Genomic DNA, 14935 nt, shown 5'->3' on the forward strand with positions numbered 1-14935 from the left:
GGTTTCTGATTTGACCCCAGACATCCCTATTTTCATCGGAGAAATGTTGGGGAGTATGAGAAAACAAGGATGAAATAAAATGCAAACCCTGGGAGCAAGAAAGTATACAGTGGTGCCTCGCTTAATGAATGCCCTGCTTAACAAAATTTCCGCTTAACGAAAGGCTTTTTCGAGCGGAGGTTGCCTCAAGAGACTAATTCGTTTTATGAAAAATTCATCTAGCGAATCGCGGTTTCCCATAGGAATGCATTGAAATTCAATTAATGTGTTCCTATGGGCAAAAAAAATTCAATGCATTCCTATGGGATTCGCTAGACAAATTTTTCGTTATAAGAAAAGACCCGTGGGATGAATTAAATTCGTCTAGCGAGGCACCACTGTACAGGGATAATAAAGTATTGCTCGGCAGGGCAAATAGCAGCTCTGAGAGCTGGGGAGCCAGGGGCGGGTTTGATCAGAGAAGAGGTGTAGAGACAACAGATTAAAACCCCGCTAACCGCTGCTTTGTGCCTTGATCCAGCTTGCTCTACCCATTCTCTGCCCTGCCCCAGGCATGGTTGGAGAGTATGAGATATAGCCCCTGTGCCAAAACAAAAGTCTAGCCCACATAGGCCTCCTGGGTTTCATGATGGAAGAACGGTGGGTTAGCAACAAACTACACAACAAAATATGTTGAGCCTGGATAGCTCAGTTGGTTAGAGCACGGCGTTGATAACACCAAGGTTGCAGGTTTGATCCCTGTAGGGGACGGCTGTACATTCCTGCATTGCAGGGGCTTGGACTAGATAATAACATAGCTGCCAAGTCTCCCGTTTTCCCCGGGAAATCCCCGTTTTTCCAGCTGTTCCTAACTGAAAAAACGGATTTTTTTGTTTTCCCCCGGTTTATTCTGGTGCGGCGGCCATTTTGGAACTGGGCCTAGCATGATCAGAAGTGACTTTTGATGCTGCTCTGCCGAGTTCCAAAATGGCTGCAGTGCGACTTCTGGTGCGGCGGCCATTTTAGAACTGGGCAAAACAGCATCAAAAGTCACTTCTGAGCATGCTCCGCCCAGTTCCAAAATGGCGGCAGCGCTACTTCCGGTCTGCTATTTCCGGCCTGGTCCCTTATTTCTCTGACAGTAACTTGGCAGGTATGGATAATAATAGTAATAGTAATAATAGTAATTTATTTATACTCCGCCCATCTGGCTAGGCTTCCCCAGCCACTCTGGGCGGCTCCCAGCAGAATATTAAAAATACGATAAAACAGCCATCCCCAAACTTCGGCCCTCCAGATGTTTTGGACTACAATTCCCATAATCCCTGACCACCGGTCCTCTTAGCTAGGGATCATGGGAGTCGTAGGCCAAAACATCTGGAGGGCCGCAGTTTAGGGATGCTTGCGATAAAACATCAAACATTACAAACTTCCCTTCAGATGTCTTCTGAAAGTCAGATAGTTCTTTGTTTCCTTGACAACTGATGGGAGGGTGTTCCACAGGGCAGGCGCCACTACCGAGAAGGCCCTGCAACCTCGCTTCTCGCAGAGTCCCTCCCAACTCTGTGATTCTGTACAAATAAACAAAAGCAGGCGATCTGGTCCCAGCACTTCCACTATCCCGCCCTGTTTGGGCTTTGGATCCCGGAAATGTGGGTATTGGATCTCGCCCATGCCGTTTAGCAGCTTGATCAGGGCCGCAGCGTCAAACATCAGCCGTTTTCCTAGGCATGCCCTGCCTATTTCTTTCTTCTCTAGATCAGGGGTTAGCAAACTTTTTCAGCAGGGGGCCGGTCTACTGTCCCTCAGACCTTGTGGGGGGCCGGACTATATTTTTTAAAAAAATATGAACGAATTCCTATGCCCCACAAATAACCCAGAGATGCATTTTAAATAAAAGGACACATTCTACTCATGTAAAAATATGCTGATTCCCGGACCGTCTGCGGGCCGGATTTAGAAGGCGATTGGGCTGCATCCGGCCCCCGGGCCTTAGTTTGGAGACCCCTGCTCTAGATGCTGTTGGGTTCCCAGACATCATTCCCAGGCAGACACATGGCCAACCAGCCAGGGATGATGGGAGTTGTAGTCCCAGTGACATCTGGGCTGTGCTACAGGTTTCCCATCGCTGCTATATAACTGTGTGTGAAAGAGAGATGGAAGGAAAGAGGTCCTGGGGTCCTTATTTGTTGGCAAGCACAGCAAACAAATGTGGGGGTGAATATGACTAGCGGGCCAGCTGGGATCACCCAACGGCCATATCCGTGCTGTGCGTCCACCTCCAGTCTGAATTCTGCCCCCTTCTCCAAAAACCGAAAAGGAAAAAGGTGCATTGAGAAATGAGCGCCAGGGCTCTGGAGAAAACGGGTGGAACTTAGACATTTGGACAGCACACTCTTGTGGACGACCCTCGGAAATGCAACATTTTTGGGTCTTTCCCACAGACCAAGCCACATAGCACCTGCTTTTCCGATGCCCTCTCCAGGATGGGTGGCCCAGAACACTTGCTTTAGATTTCCTTCCTCCACTGAATGCAGTCTATTCTTTCCCTTTCATAAAATTTTGTTTTGACAAAGCAACAATTTCAACACCTCTTGCGGTAGTTTGACTCCTTTCCATTTTAACAGTATGAATGCCATCTAATGAGATGCCCTCGCCCCTGGATGCTCTAAGCCAGGCATAGGCAAACTTGGCCCTCCAGATGTTTTGAGACTACAACTCCCATCACTCCTGGCCATTGGTCCTGATACCTAGGGATGATGGGAGTTGTAGTCCCAAAACATCTGGAGGGCCGAGTTTGCCTATGTCTGCTCTAAGCATCTTCCTCTCTGTAGCCGTGCCAGCGGCTCCCAGATCTGGATTGCTCAGTTGGTTAGAGCATGGTGCTGATAATGACAAGGTTGGAGGTTCGATCTGGGACAGCTGCATTGTCCTAGATCAGGGGTCAGCAAGGCTTACCGGCCATGGGCTGGATCACTCCCACGGAGATTGTTTACCAGGCAGGCAGGCAGGCAGGCAGGCAGGCAGGCAGGCAGGCAGGCAGGCAGGCAGGAGGAATACCAATTCCATCCCATCACAGGACTAACCACAAACATGCAGTTGGACTCTCTTCAAACGCACTAGGACTGGGCATTTCTGCAGTTGCAAATCTCAAATTTCAAGCCAATTTTTTTTTATTTTTTAGGATCGTAGTGCACATCCTATGTCTGAATTACAGGTATACAGGTATCACCGTCCTAAACAGGAGCAGAGGGAGCTTCCAAGTTGTCACTCATTTCCAGTGGGATTCGACCACATAACAGTGGTACCTATGTTCCCAAATGCCGAAAACCTGGAAGTGTTCTGGTTTTCAAATGTTTTGCGGAAGCTGAACATCTGGTGTGGTTATCGGCTATTGCACCAATCAGAAGCTGTGCCTTGGTTTTCACACATTTCAGAAGTCAAACGAACTTCCGGAACGGATTAAGTTTGGCGCTCTTGTTTTTGCTATTTATTTTGCGTTTTTGTTTCTGAGGCTTTTTCGATCAATTGGTTTTTGTAACTGTGTGGACCATAAAGAAGACTGATCCCCGAAGAATTGATGCATGTGAATTATGGTGCTGGAAGAGACTCTTGAGAGTCCCATGGACTGCAAGAAGATCAAACCTATCCATTCTGAAGGAAATCAGCCCTGAGTGCTCACTGGAAGGACAGATCGTGAAGCTGAGGCTCCAATACTTTGGCCACCTCATGAGAAGAGAAGACTCCCTGGAAAAGACCCTGATGTTGGGAAAGATGGAGGGCACAAGGAGAAGGGGACGACAGAGGGCGAGATGGTTGGACAGTGTTCTCGAAGCTACCAACATGAGTTTGACCAAACTGCGGGAGGCAGTGGAAGACAGGAGTGCCTGGCGTGCTATGGTCCATGAGGTCACGAAGAGTGGGACACGACTAAACGACTAAACAACAAAAACTGTGTGGAACCCAGTTTGGCTACTGATTGATTGATTGTGTGACTGTGGAAATGGATAAAAGCCCCCCCCCCCAATCCAAACAATGACTATCATCAGTGCAGGTAAGAAAAATTAAAATAATTTTAATTTTTATCATCTACAATACTATCTTATTTATTTTATAGTACAGTACATTGATTATTGCTTTCATTTTATGGCTCAATGGTCTGGTTAGATAGTAAAATTCATGTTAAATTGCTGTTTTAGTCAGTAGCGTAGGAAGATAGGGGCGGTGGGGGCGCACCGCCCCGGGCAACACGATCCCAGGGGCGCCATCGCAGCTGCCCGCCCCGCCCCCAAAACACGTGCCCCACCCCGCCCCCAGAACGTGCGCCACATCCCTGGGGGCAGCGCGCCTGCTGTCCGCCCCCGGTGGTGGAGCAGGAAGCTCTGCCACTGGTTTTAGGGGTGGCGCTGTGGCTTAAATCACACAGTCTAGAGCTTACTGATCAGAAGGTCGGCGGTTCGAATCCCTGTGACGGGGTGAGCTCCCGTTGCTCGGTCCCAGCTCCTGCCCACCTAGCAGTTCGAAAGCACGTCAAAGTGCAAGTAGATAAATAGGGACCGTTCCGGCGGGAAGGTAAACGGCGTTTCCGTGCGCTACTCTGGTTCGCCAGAAGCAGCTTTGTCATGCTGGCCACATGACCCAGAAGCTGTCTGCGGACAAACGCCGGCTCCCTCGGCCTATAGAGTGAGATGAGCACCGCAACCCCAGAGTCGGACACGACTGGACCTGATGGTCAGGGGCCCCTTTTAATCTGGAACGGATTAATCCATTTTGCATTACTTTCTATGGCCAAGGGGCGCCTTGGTTGTAGAACACTTTGGTTTTGGAACGGACTTCCGGAATGGATTAAGTTTGAGAACCAAGGTACCACTGTACTGCCAAATTCAGGATGCGTGATTATAGTCGCTCAGGAGGCCTTGTGCAACACAAACCCAATTCCCCCCAAAGTTCTGACTTTTTGCAATCAGGGAAATCAGTGGGGAAACACACCAGACACTGTGAGACAACAGTTGGCTTGGATGCAACATCCCCACACCTCCCTGCCTACAAACCAGAATGAATGCTCACCCAATAGCCAGCATCGTCTAACCTCCCTGCAATCAAATCAGAACAAACACAATCGATGAAGAGAAGAACAGGGACTTTCCTACACCCAATGAACCTGTATCGGCAGCCTCTGGGGCTCTGAGAGTTAAAAGCCTGCATACACCGTTTGGTGGCTCCTTTCCAAAAGAGGTTGCTGTTAAACCAAAGGTCCGCTCATTGCTCACTCTCGTTAATAGATTTCTCCCATTGATTTCTCCCTTTATTGACTATCACTTCCTTTTTCTGCAGGGGAGCTATTAGCTGGGTCGCTGATCCATCGCAACTTAAAAGGCCGCCCATTGATTGGGTTTTATTGGCGGCTATGTGTGTGTGGTGTGGTGTGTGGTGCAGGAGTGTTGCTAAAGACCCAAACACCCTTGGCAAAGACTTTTGCTGCCTCCCCACCTGCACCCATGGCTGGCTTGTGGGACTCTCCTCACCCTGGGCAGGCTGCAGGGCTGAAGTTAGGTTTGATGAGGCCCTAAGCTACTGAAGGTAATGGGGCCCTTTATATGTCCAGCTGCCCTTTGTCAACAACACATTGTCACTGTTTTTTGTGTTGAATATATGCTATATGGTAATTTATGGACCTAATAGGCAACCAGTCCATGCAGAATGTAGGCACCCTATATACAGAAATGAGCAAACCAGTCATATTTTAGGGAGCAGGCTAGCAGGCGGGGCCCATGACTTATACCATAGGAGCCTACACAACACAAAACACTGTTGCTGTATGTTGGGTTTTTTTATATTATTATTATTATTATTATTATTATTATTATTATTTGTTCTTTATCTTATATTTTGGAAATGTATAACCAGTCCTTTTTTGCTTAATTTTTTTTTGGGGGGGATGCCCAAGAGATTGGGCCCCTAAGCTGTAGCTTATTTAGCTTATACGTAAATTCGGCACTAGGGACGCGGGTGGCGCTGTGGTCTAAACCACAGAGTCTAGGGAAGGCATCCCCAAACTGCGGCCCTCCAGATGTTTTGGCCTACAACTCCCATGATCCCTAGCTAACAGGACCAGTGGTCGGGGAAGATGGGAATTGTAGCCCAAAACATCTGGAGGGCCGAAGTTTGGGGGTGCCTGGTCTAGGGCTTGCCAATCAGAAGGTCAGCGGATCGAATCCCCCTGCTCCTGCCAACCTAGCAGTTCGAAAGCACATCAGCGAGTGCAAGTAGATAAATAGGTACCACTCCAATGGGAAGGTAAACGGCGTTTCCGTGCGCTGCTCTGGATCGCCAGAAGCGGCTTAGTCATGCTGGCCACATGACCCGGAAGCTGTACGTCGGTTCCCTCGGCCAATAAAGCAAGATGAGCGCCGCAACCCCAGAGTTGGTCACGTCTGGACCTAACGGTCAGGGGTCCCTTTACCTTTAAATTCAACACTGGCAAGCTGAGATGTTTTTAGCAGTCCAGGAAGCAATAACACATCCATCCTTTTCTCTCTCTCTCCACACACATGCCCATTTACACCTGCTTTACCCAGTGTTAGAAACTCTCATATAAATAGATGATAGATAGACACACACACACACACACACACACACACACACACTGCTTTAAAAAATGTTTAGGGGTACTCTCATTTTCCTACTCATTTTGAAATACTGCCCCTCAATGAGGCCGAGCTTAGATTCACAAAATGTTTAGGGGCATGTGTACCTCTGCATCCCCGCCCCACCCTGCCACGAAAAAAGCACTGTGTGTGTGTGTGTGTGTGTGTGTGTGTGCGCGCGCGCGCATGCAGTGATTTTTTTCTGGGGGGGATGCAGGAGGACGCATACCCCTAAACATTTTGTGAATCTTTGTACTTTTGTCCATTTACTGTATTTATTTTTCCCAATTTGAATTATAAAATGGTGATTTTCTTGAATAAAAATGAGAACACCCCTAAACATGGGTTGTTGTTTTTTAGAACAAAGCACTATGTGTGTGTGTGTGTGTATGAAATCATTTTTTTTTATTTTACAAATATGAATTTATAACATTCCAAATGCATATCCATATATAGAGATTACTCTGAATCTCGAGACTTCCCCCATCCCCTTCACAGGTCCTATTGTCATTTACAACTGTGTATTATTCCATATTCTATATTTTATATCAATCCACATTGTCCATAGTATTTGTATCCTGCTGTTTCCATCTGTTTGTAGTGGTCTCCTAGGTAAGTTATAATTTCCCCCCATTTTTATATTTATTTTATAAATAAATTTTTATTAAAGAAAATTCCTTTTTTGAATAAAACAAATTGCAAATACATATAACCAATTACATCCCCCCTTTTATTCCCTCCCCTCCCTCCCTCTCCCACCCTCCAGAGACTTCCCTCAGCTCCCCTCTCTGGTTTGTTTGTACATATTATCCTCTGCATGTTATAAAATAAATAAATAAATAATTTATTATTTATACCCCGCCCATCTGGCTGCGTCTCCCCAGCAACTCTGGGCGGCTTCCAACAGAAAAATAAAACACAATAATCTATTAAACATTAAAAGCCTCCCTGAACAGGGATGCCTTCAGATGTCTTCTAAAAGTCTGGTAGTTGTTTTCCTCTTAGACATCTGTTGGGAGGGTGTTCCACAGGGCAGGCGCCACCACCGAGAAGGCCCTCTGCCTAGTTCCCTGCAACTTGGCTTCTCGCAATGAGGGAACCGCCAGAAGGCCCTCGGTGCTGGACCTCAGTGTCCGGGCAGAATGATGGAGGTGGAGACGCTCCTTCAGGTATACTGGACCGAGGCCATTTAGGGCTTTAAAGGTCAGCACCAACACTTTGAATTGTGCTCGGAAACGTACTGGGAGCCAATGTAGATCTTTCAAGACCAGTGTTATGTGGTCTCATTGCATTATCTGTCATCATGTTCTACTAATAAATTTGTGAATGTTTATTCAAAACCTGCCAATGAGTCCAAGTCCTTTTGTTGCTTTTGTAAATAATTTGTAAAAAGTTCCCATTCTTCCTTAAAATCACGGTTCTCCTTCTCATGTAGTTTATATGCTAACTTTGCCAGTTCTGCATAGTTCATCAATCTTTCTTGCCATTGTTCTTTTTTTGGGATTTCCTCATTCTTCCATCCTTGTGCTAACAAAACTCTTGCCACTGTTGTAGCATACATTAAAAATTATTTGTTTTCTTTGGCAGATCTTGTCCCAAAATCCCTAACAAAAATGCTTCTGTTTTTTTTAACCAATTTCATTTTAAACATTTTTTTCAATTCATTATATATTATCTCCCAATTTTTTAAAACTTCTTTACATTCCCACCACATATGATAAAGTGTACCTTCTTTTTATTTACATTTCCAACATGCATTTGATCTGGTTTTATACATTTTAACCATTTTTACTGGTGTAATATACCATCTATACATCATTTTCAGGTAATTTTCCTTCAAGAGAGTACAGTCTGTAAACTTCAAATTTACTTTCCACAATTTCCCCCAATCCTCAAGTTGTATATTATGTCCTATATCTTGCACCCATTTAATCATAACCGATTTGACCTCCTCATCTTTAGTTTCCCATTCTAGCAGAATACTATATGCTTTTTTCAATAACTTCACATCTTCTTCTATAACCTCCTTTTGAAATCTAGAAATTGTGTAACTGAACCCTTTTTTGTTATCTTCCTTATAAATCTCATTTAATTGTCTATAATGCAACCAACTCTGGACATGTTCTTTAATTTCATCGTAGTCTTTTAATTTCCATTTTCCTTCTTGGTCTCTCAGTAGGTCTCTATTTGTTGGCCAAATTCCCTTTTTACCTAGAGGTTTGAGTAATGAAACTTCAATTGGTGATAGCCACTATGGACTTTTGTTCTATTAAATCTTTATACCTCTCCCACACTCTTATTAACGATCTCCTAATTATATGAATGTAAAATCCTTTATGTGCTTTCCCTTTCCCATACCATAAGTATGCATGCCATCCAAATCTGTTATCATGACCTTCCAAATCTAGTGCTTCTTCCTTACCAATTTTATCCAGTCCCTAATCCAGAGCAAACATGCAGCCTCATAATACAATTTAAGATATGGGAGAGAGAAACCTCCTCTTTCTTTTATATCTGTAAGTATCTTATGTTTAATCCTTTCCACCCCCACCCCCCCAGATAAACTTAGAAATATCCTTTTGCCATCGTCTGAGGCAGTCATCCTTAACCATTACTGGGACTGTCTAGAAAAGGAAGAGCATTTTTGGCAACACATTCATTTTTTACAGCAGGAATTCTTCCTAGTAGGGAAAGGTTCATTCTGCTCTAAATACTTTATACCCTGGCACCTAAAGGTGCATAATGAAGATGTCAGGCGAACTTCCCTGGGGATAACATTCCACAGATGGGGAGCCACTGCAGAGAAGGCCCTGTTCTCGTGTTGCCACCCTCCAGACCTCTCAAGGAGGCACACAAAGGAGGGCCCCAGAAGATGATCTCAGGGTCTGGGTAGGTTCATATGGAAAGAGGCGGTTCTTGAGGCATTGCGGTCCTGAGCCGTTTAAGCTTAGTTTCATGCAGGAGCTTCCCTTTGAAACACCCTTTTCAATTATGTCCGCCGTTAAGATCAGCCATCCTGGCAGATTGAAGTGTTCTACTGATTTATGAATCCCTGCTAGATTTGCATCTGTTAATTTGTTTGCATAGGGTCTAGTCGCTTTGTCCTACGTGGAATGCTATGGCTAGCAGATACTTCGGAAGGCATTGACTCAACAGTCTTTATTGTCAACAGGCTTCCAGATCCCAGGCTAAATCTGTTCGGCTGTAGAAGGCAGTGTTTCACCTGTCATTGACTATATATCTTGAAAGATATGGGTCTCCTTTGTCACCTCCTGCTCCCTCCCCTTTGCCCCACATCCAACAGCCAGGCAGAAATCCCAGAGGGGTGGGTTTTTTGTTTTTTGTTTGTAAAGTCACTGCTCTTAGTTCAATTTCCTCCTGTCTAATTAGGCTGCGAGGATCCCAGCAGTGCTTCCTTTGAGCCAAGGCTAATTTCCAGAGCGGACTTAATTCCAATAGAAGGGATCAGATCACAAGCTGCATTTTGATGCTATCTGGACCTCCCCTCGCCCAGTGGGCCAAATGGAGCGGGTCAGTGTAGGGGCTGTTTAAAAACAGCATTAATTTATTATGAACAGAGGGGCCCATCCCTTTTCAACCACCTGAGGCGAAATGGGAATGTGCTGCTCCCTGAGCCTCTCTCATCGCTGGGCCGCCCCACCCCTTCCACTGTGGTCGGGAATCCAGTGGTCAGGGATGATGGGAGTTGTAGTCAAGCGAAGATGGGGACCCATGCTGGCAGTAGCTCTCCATGTTTTCCTGTCCTTATCTGGAGAAGGTAAGGATTGAACCTGGGAACTTACACATGTAAGGCAGATGCTATTACAGTGAGCCACAACCCTAACATGGTTGAACTTGCTGCTATGAAAATAGTAATATTAATAGTAGTAGAAGTAATAATAATAATAATAATTTATTATTATTTATCCCCCGCCCATCTGGCTGCGTTTCCCCAGCCACTCTGGGCGGCTCCCAACAGAATATTAAAAACATGATAAAACATCAAACATTAAAAACTTCTCTAAGCAGGGCTGCCTTCAGGTGTCTTCTAAAAGTCAGGTAGTTGTTTATTTCCTTGACATCTGATGGGAGGGCATTCCACAGGGTGGGTGCCACCACTGAGAAGGCCCTCTGCCAGCTTCCCTGTAACTTTGCTTCTGGCAGTGAGGGTACCCCGCAAAAGAAGAGAAGAAGAGTTTGGATTTGATATCCCGCTTTATCACTACCCGAAGGAGTCTCAAAGCGGCTAACATTCTCCTTTCCCTTCCTCCCCCACAACAAACACTCTGTGAGGTGAGTGAGGCTGGGAGACTTCAGAGAAGTGTGATTAGCCCAAGGTCACCCAGCAGCTGCATGTGGAATAGTTGAGAGGCGAACCCGGTTCACCAGATTAAGAGTCTACTGCTCTTAACCACTACACCACACTGTCTCTCCTCAGTGTCCTGGCTGGACAATGGGGGTGGAGACGCTCCTTCAGGTATACTGGGCCAAGGTTGCTTAGGGCTTTAAAGGTCAGCACCAGCACTTTGAATTGTGCTCAGAAACGCACTGGGAGCCAATGTGGGTCTTTCAGAACCGGTGTTATATGGCCCCGGTGGCCACTCCCAGTCACCAGACTAGCAGCCACATTCTGGATTAATTGAAGTTTTCAGGTCACCTTCAAAGGCAGCCCCACATAGAGCGCATTGCAGTAGTCCACGAGGGAGATAACCAGAGCATGCACCACTCTGGCTAGACAGATAAACAGCTGCCCTGGACACAGAATTGACCTGCGCCTCCATGGACAGCTGTGAGTCCAAAATGACTCCCAAGCTGCGCACCTGGTCCTTCAGGGGCACAGTTACCCCATTCAGGATCAGGAATATGATATGGGAAGTGGCTGGCTGAGCCAGACTCACCTCACTCGCCACTAATGCCCCACCACCACCAAACCCTCCTGCACCAGGTGGTAGGTAGCATGTTCTTTTCTCTCTCCACCTTGCCATTCAAGGGGTGAGATCATGCCCTGGGACCTCTGCAGTCTCAGCCACCCCTTGTTCAGTCCCTTTTCTACCCCACCTAGCAGTTCGAAAGCACGTCAAAGTGCAAGTAGATAAATAGGTACCACTACGACGGGAAGGTAAACGGCGTTTCCGTGCACTGCTCTGGTTCGCCAGAAGTGGCTTAGTCATGCTGGCCACATGACCTGGAAGCTGTACGCCGGCTCCCTCGGCCAGTAAAGCGAGATGAGCGCGCAACCCCAGAGTCGGTCACGACTGGACCTAATGGTCAGGGGTCCCTTTACCTTACCTCAGTGCACTCCTCATGGGTTACATGCTGGTGAAGCAGACTCCTGTAGCTTGCAGGACTGCACCCTCCTCCACTCACCAGCTGGTGAGCAAAGGGTTCGAGCCTGCTGACTTTTGCTCTACGCATGTCTTTGCCTGCTGAGACCAGGCACATGCAGCCAAGGAAGAGCGTGGAGCTGCTTAAAAGCCCTTTTGCAAAGAACCCTGTACTGCTCTTTGCAGAGGCTGCCTGCTTACCACTCCTTATCCCAGATATCTGTCGGTCCCAGGTAGTTCCTTGCGCCGCAGCCCAAACCAGGGTGATCCACGGCTGACTCAACCAGACTCAGTCAAAGCCTGGATCCACTCTGATCCACCCAATTCAGCCTGGGATTGGGGCTTCAGCCAATCCAGTGCACAGGCCAATTAGTTCCCTGACAAATTTGGTTCAAAATCAGCGCTTGATTCAAAGCCTCATCTTAAGAGGTGTTGAAATGCGCGCAGTTTGGAACAGTTTAGCCCTCCATCTTGATACGAAATGGCCCCCAGTGGTTTACAAGGTGTGACCGGAAAGTTTGGTGAATGGTCACAGAAATCGGACAGCGAGAAATGTTCAAACATACAATCGGCATCGGAAACCCATGAAATGCTCACAGCTGTTTACAGAGATGAAGCTGTTACTCGAAAGACAGTGTAAGCGTTTCCGTGAAGGGCGGCAAACCATCGAAGATGACCCTTGGCCTGGCAGACCATCAACGAGCAGAACGGTGGCAAATGTCAACAGAATTCATGAGTTATTGATGCGGGATTGATGTTTGTCCGTCCGAATGATAGCGGAAGAATTGCATATTCCATGTGAAATCGTTACTGAGGTTACTGAGTTGTCCCACCCTCCATATTCTCCCGACCTGGCCCCACCGGATCTCTTTCTTTTCCCAAAACTGAAATCTGCACTGAAAGGGCACAGATTTCCCAACATTTCACACATCCAAGCTGCTGTGACGAGGGAACTGAAAGCAGTACGAAAAGAGGACCTATCCAGAAGTTTCCCACAGTTCTACGAACGTTGTCAATGGTGCATTGTATCAGAGGGGGTCTACCTTGAAGGCCTGTAAGTCATGTATGTTCCAATATTTCTTGCTGTCCTGTTTCTGTGGCCATTCACTGAACTTTCCGGTCACACTTTGTACAAACATAGACCCGAACTTGCTCCTCACAGTGCCATTTGGAACAGTTTGGTCTGTCACTTTGATAATTGCCTCTTGTGACGACTCCTCAGACTACAGTTCCCGGGACTCTGTGGGAAGCCATGACTCTTGAAAGTGGTGTAACACTATCTTAAACGTATGAGACCAGAGCTACAATTCCCAGGAACCCTTAATGAACTACAATTCCCGGGACTGTTTGGGCGAAATCATGTTCTTTAAATGTAGGGTGTGTACGCAGTCTCTCTCTGTGTGACAAAATGGTTCTTTTTACTCTTCTGTGTGTACATTACTGTACTTTATTAACACCCCCCCTCCCCTTCAGCCACGGTGATTTCCCCCCCCTTCCTCGCCTTAGCACTTCCTGAGCCGCGGCCATTTACTGCTCCGCTGCCCCTGCCCCCAGTCCAATCTTACAAGATGGCAATCAATTAACGGCGCACTCCATCACAATAAAACCATTGCCCACCCTGAGATAACTCTTTTTAATTGTTTTCTTACATTATAACATTTTGAGAGAAACTTCGGCGGCTGTAAGTTATGGCATTTAATCTCTCAAAGTGCTAAGAATTTAATGGCTTCCTTCCTGCATGCAAAGTGCCCCCAACACGACTCCCACCCGGAAAATTTTATATATATAAAAGGGGGGACTTGGGAGGAATAGTAAGAGGTGGCACCCTGCAGTCAAAGGGGCAGGGGAGTGGGGAAGAAGGGCGCTGGGCTCGGAAGCGCCAAGGGGGCACGTCACCCACTTGTGGGGACCCCAAACTCTGGATTCCCATGACGGCAAAGGTGCTGAGCTCTCGGCATTATTGCAGGGGTGGGGGTGGGAATATATTGCCTTGCAATATGTTATCGGCAGTGCCTGATGCTCGATGGTTGGTAGAGCAGAAAGCAAGGAGGCTCTAAGTTGGCAGAACCAAGGACAGGCTGTGGTCTAAACCACTGAGCCTCTTGGGCTTGCTGATCAGAAGGTCGGCGGTTCTAATCCTCGCAACGGGGTGAGCTCCCGTTGCTCTGTCCCAGCTCCTAAAATTCTATTTCACAAATCAACACGACCTCATAAATTAGGTAAGGAACCAAATGCTATAAAATGATATATGATACTATAAAACTTAAGCCATGCCAATTGAGAATTTTGATGTAATCTATGTATTATTTGATATTTTTGATATTACCAGCTGATGAATGAATACCTTATTTGACTAACTCGTGAGTAGGATTTATTCCAAACATTGAAATTTCTGGCCAGAGTTCTTGGTGTCTTTCTTTTCGCTGTCCCAGCTCCTGGCAACCTAGCAGTTCGAAAGCACGCCAGTGCAAGTAGATAAATAGGTACTGCCATGGTGGGAAGGTAAACGGCGTTTCCGTGTGCCCTGGTTTCCGTTGCGCCAGAAGCGGTGTAGTCCTGCTGGCCACATGACCCGGAAAGCTGTCTGCGGACAAACGCCGACTCCCTCGGCCTGAAAGCAGGATGAGTGCCGCAATCCCATAGTCACCTGTGACTGGACTTAACCGTCCAGGGGTCTTTTACCTTTTGTTTTTAACCTCTCTTGAGTTCTGCAAGCGGCAAAGCTAAGACTAGGGAGGATGAAGCAGAAAGCCAGGGATGCTCCCTTGCTGTATTGCTTGGCAGTGAGAAGGCAGGTGGGGATTGGGGGAAAGCAAGGTTGGTGAGGTGGTGCCCCATTTACCCTCATGGTAAATTACCCTTGATTATTAACAGTTCTTCAAAACCAGCCCAAGCCATGCGTGAAAAGATGGGGTGTACATTACACATACCCTCCAACATTTCTCTGCAGAAAATAGGGACGTCCTATTCAACAACAACAACAAC

The sequence above is a fragment of the Zootoca vivipara genome, chromosome 12 (genome assembly GCF_965207765.1).
Source record: "Zootoca vivipara chromosome 12, rZooViv2.hap1.1, whole genome shotgun sequence".
Classification (NCBI taxonomy): Eukaryota; Metazoa; Chordata; class Lepidosauria; order Squamata; family Lacertidae; genus Zootoca; species Zootoca vivipara.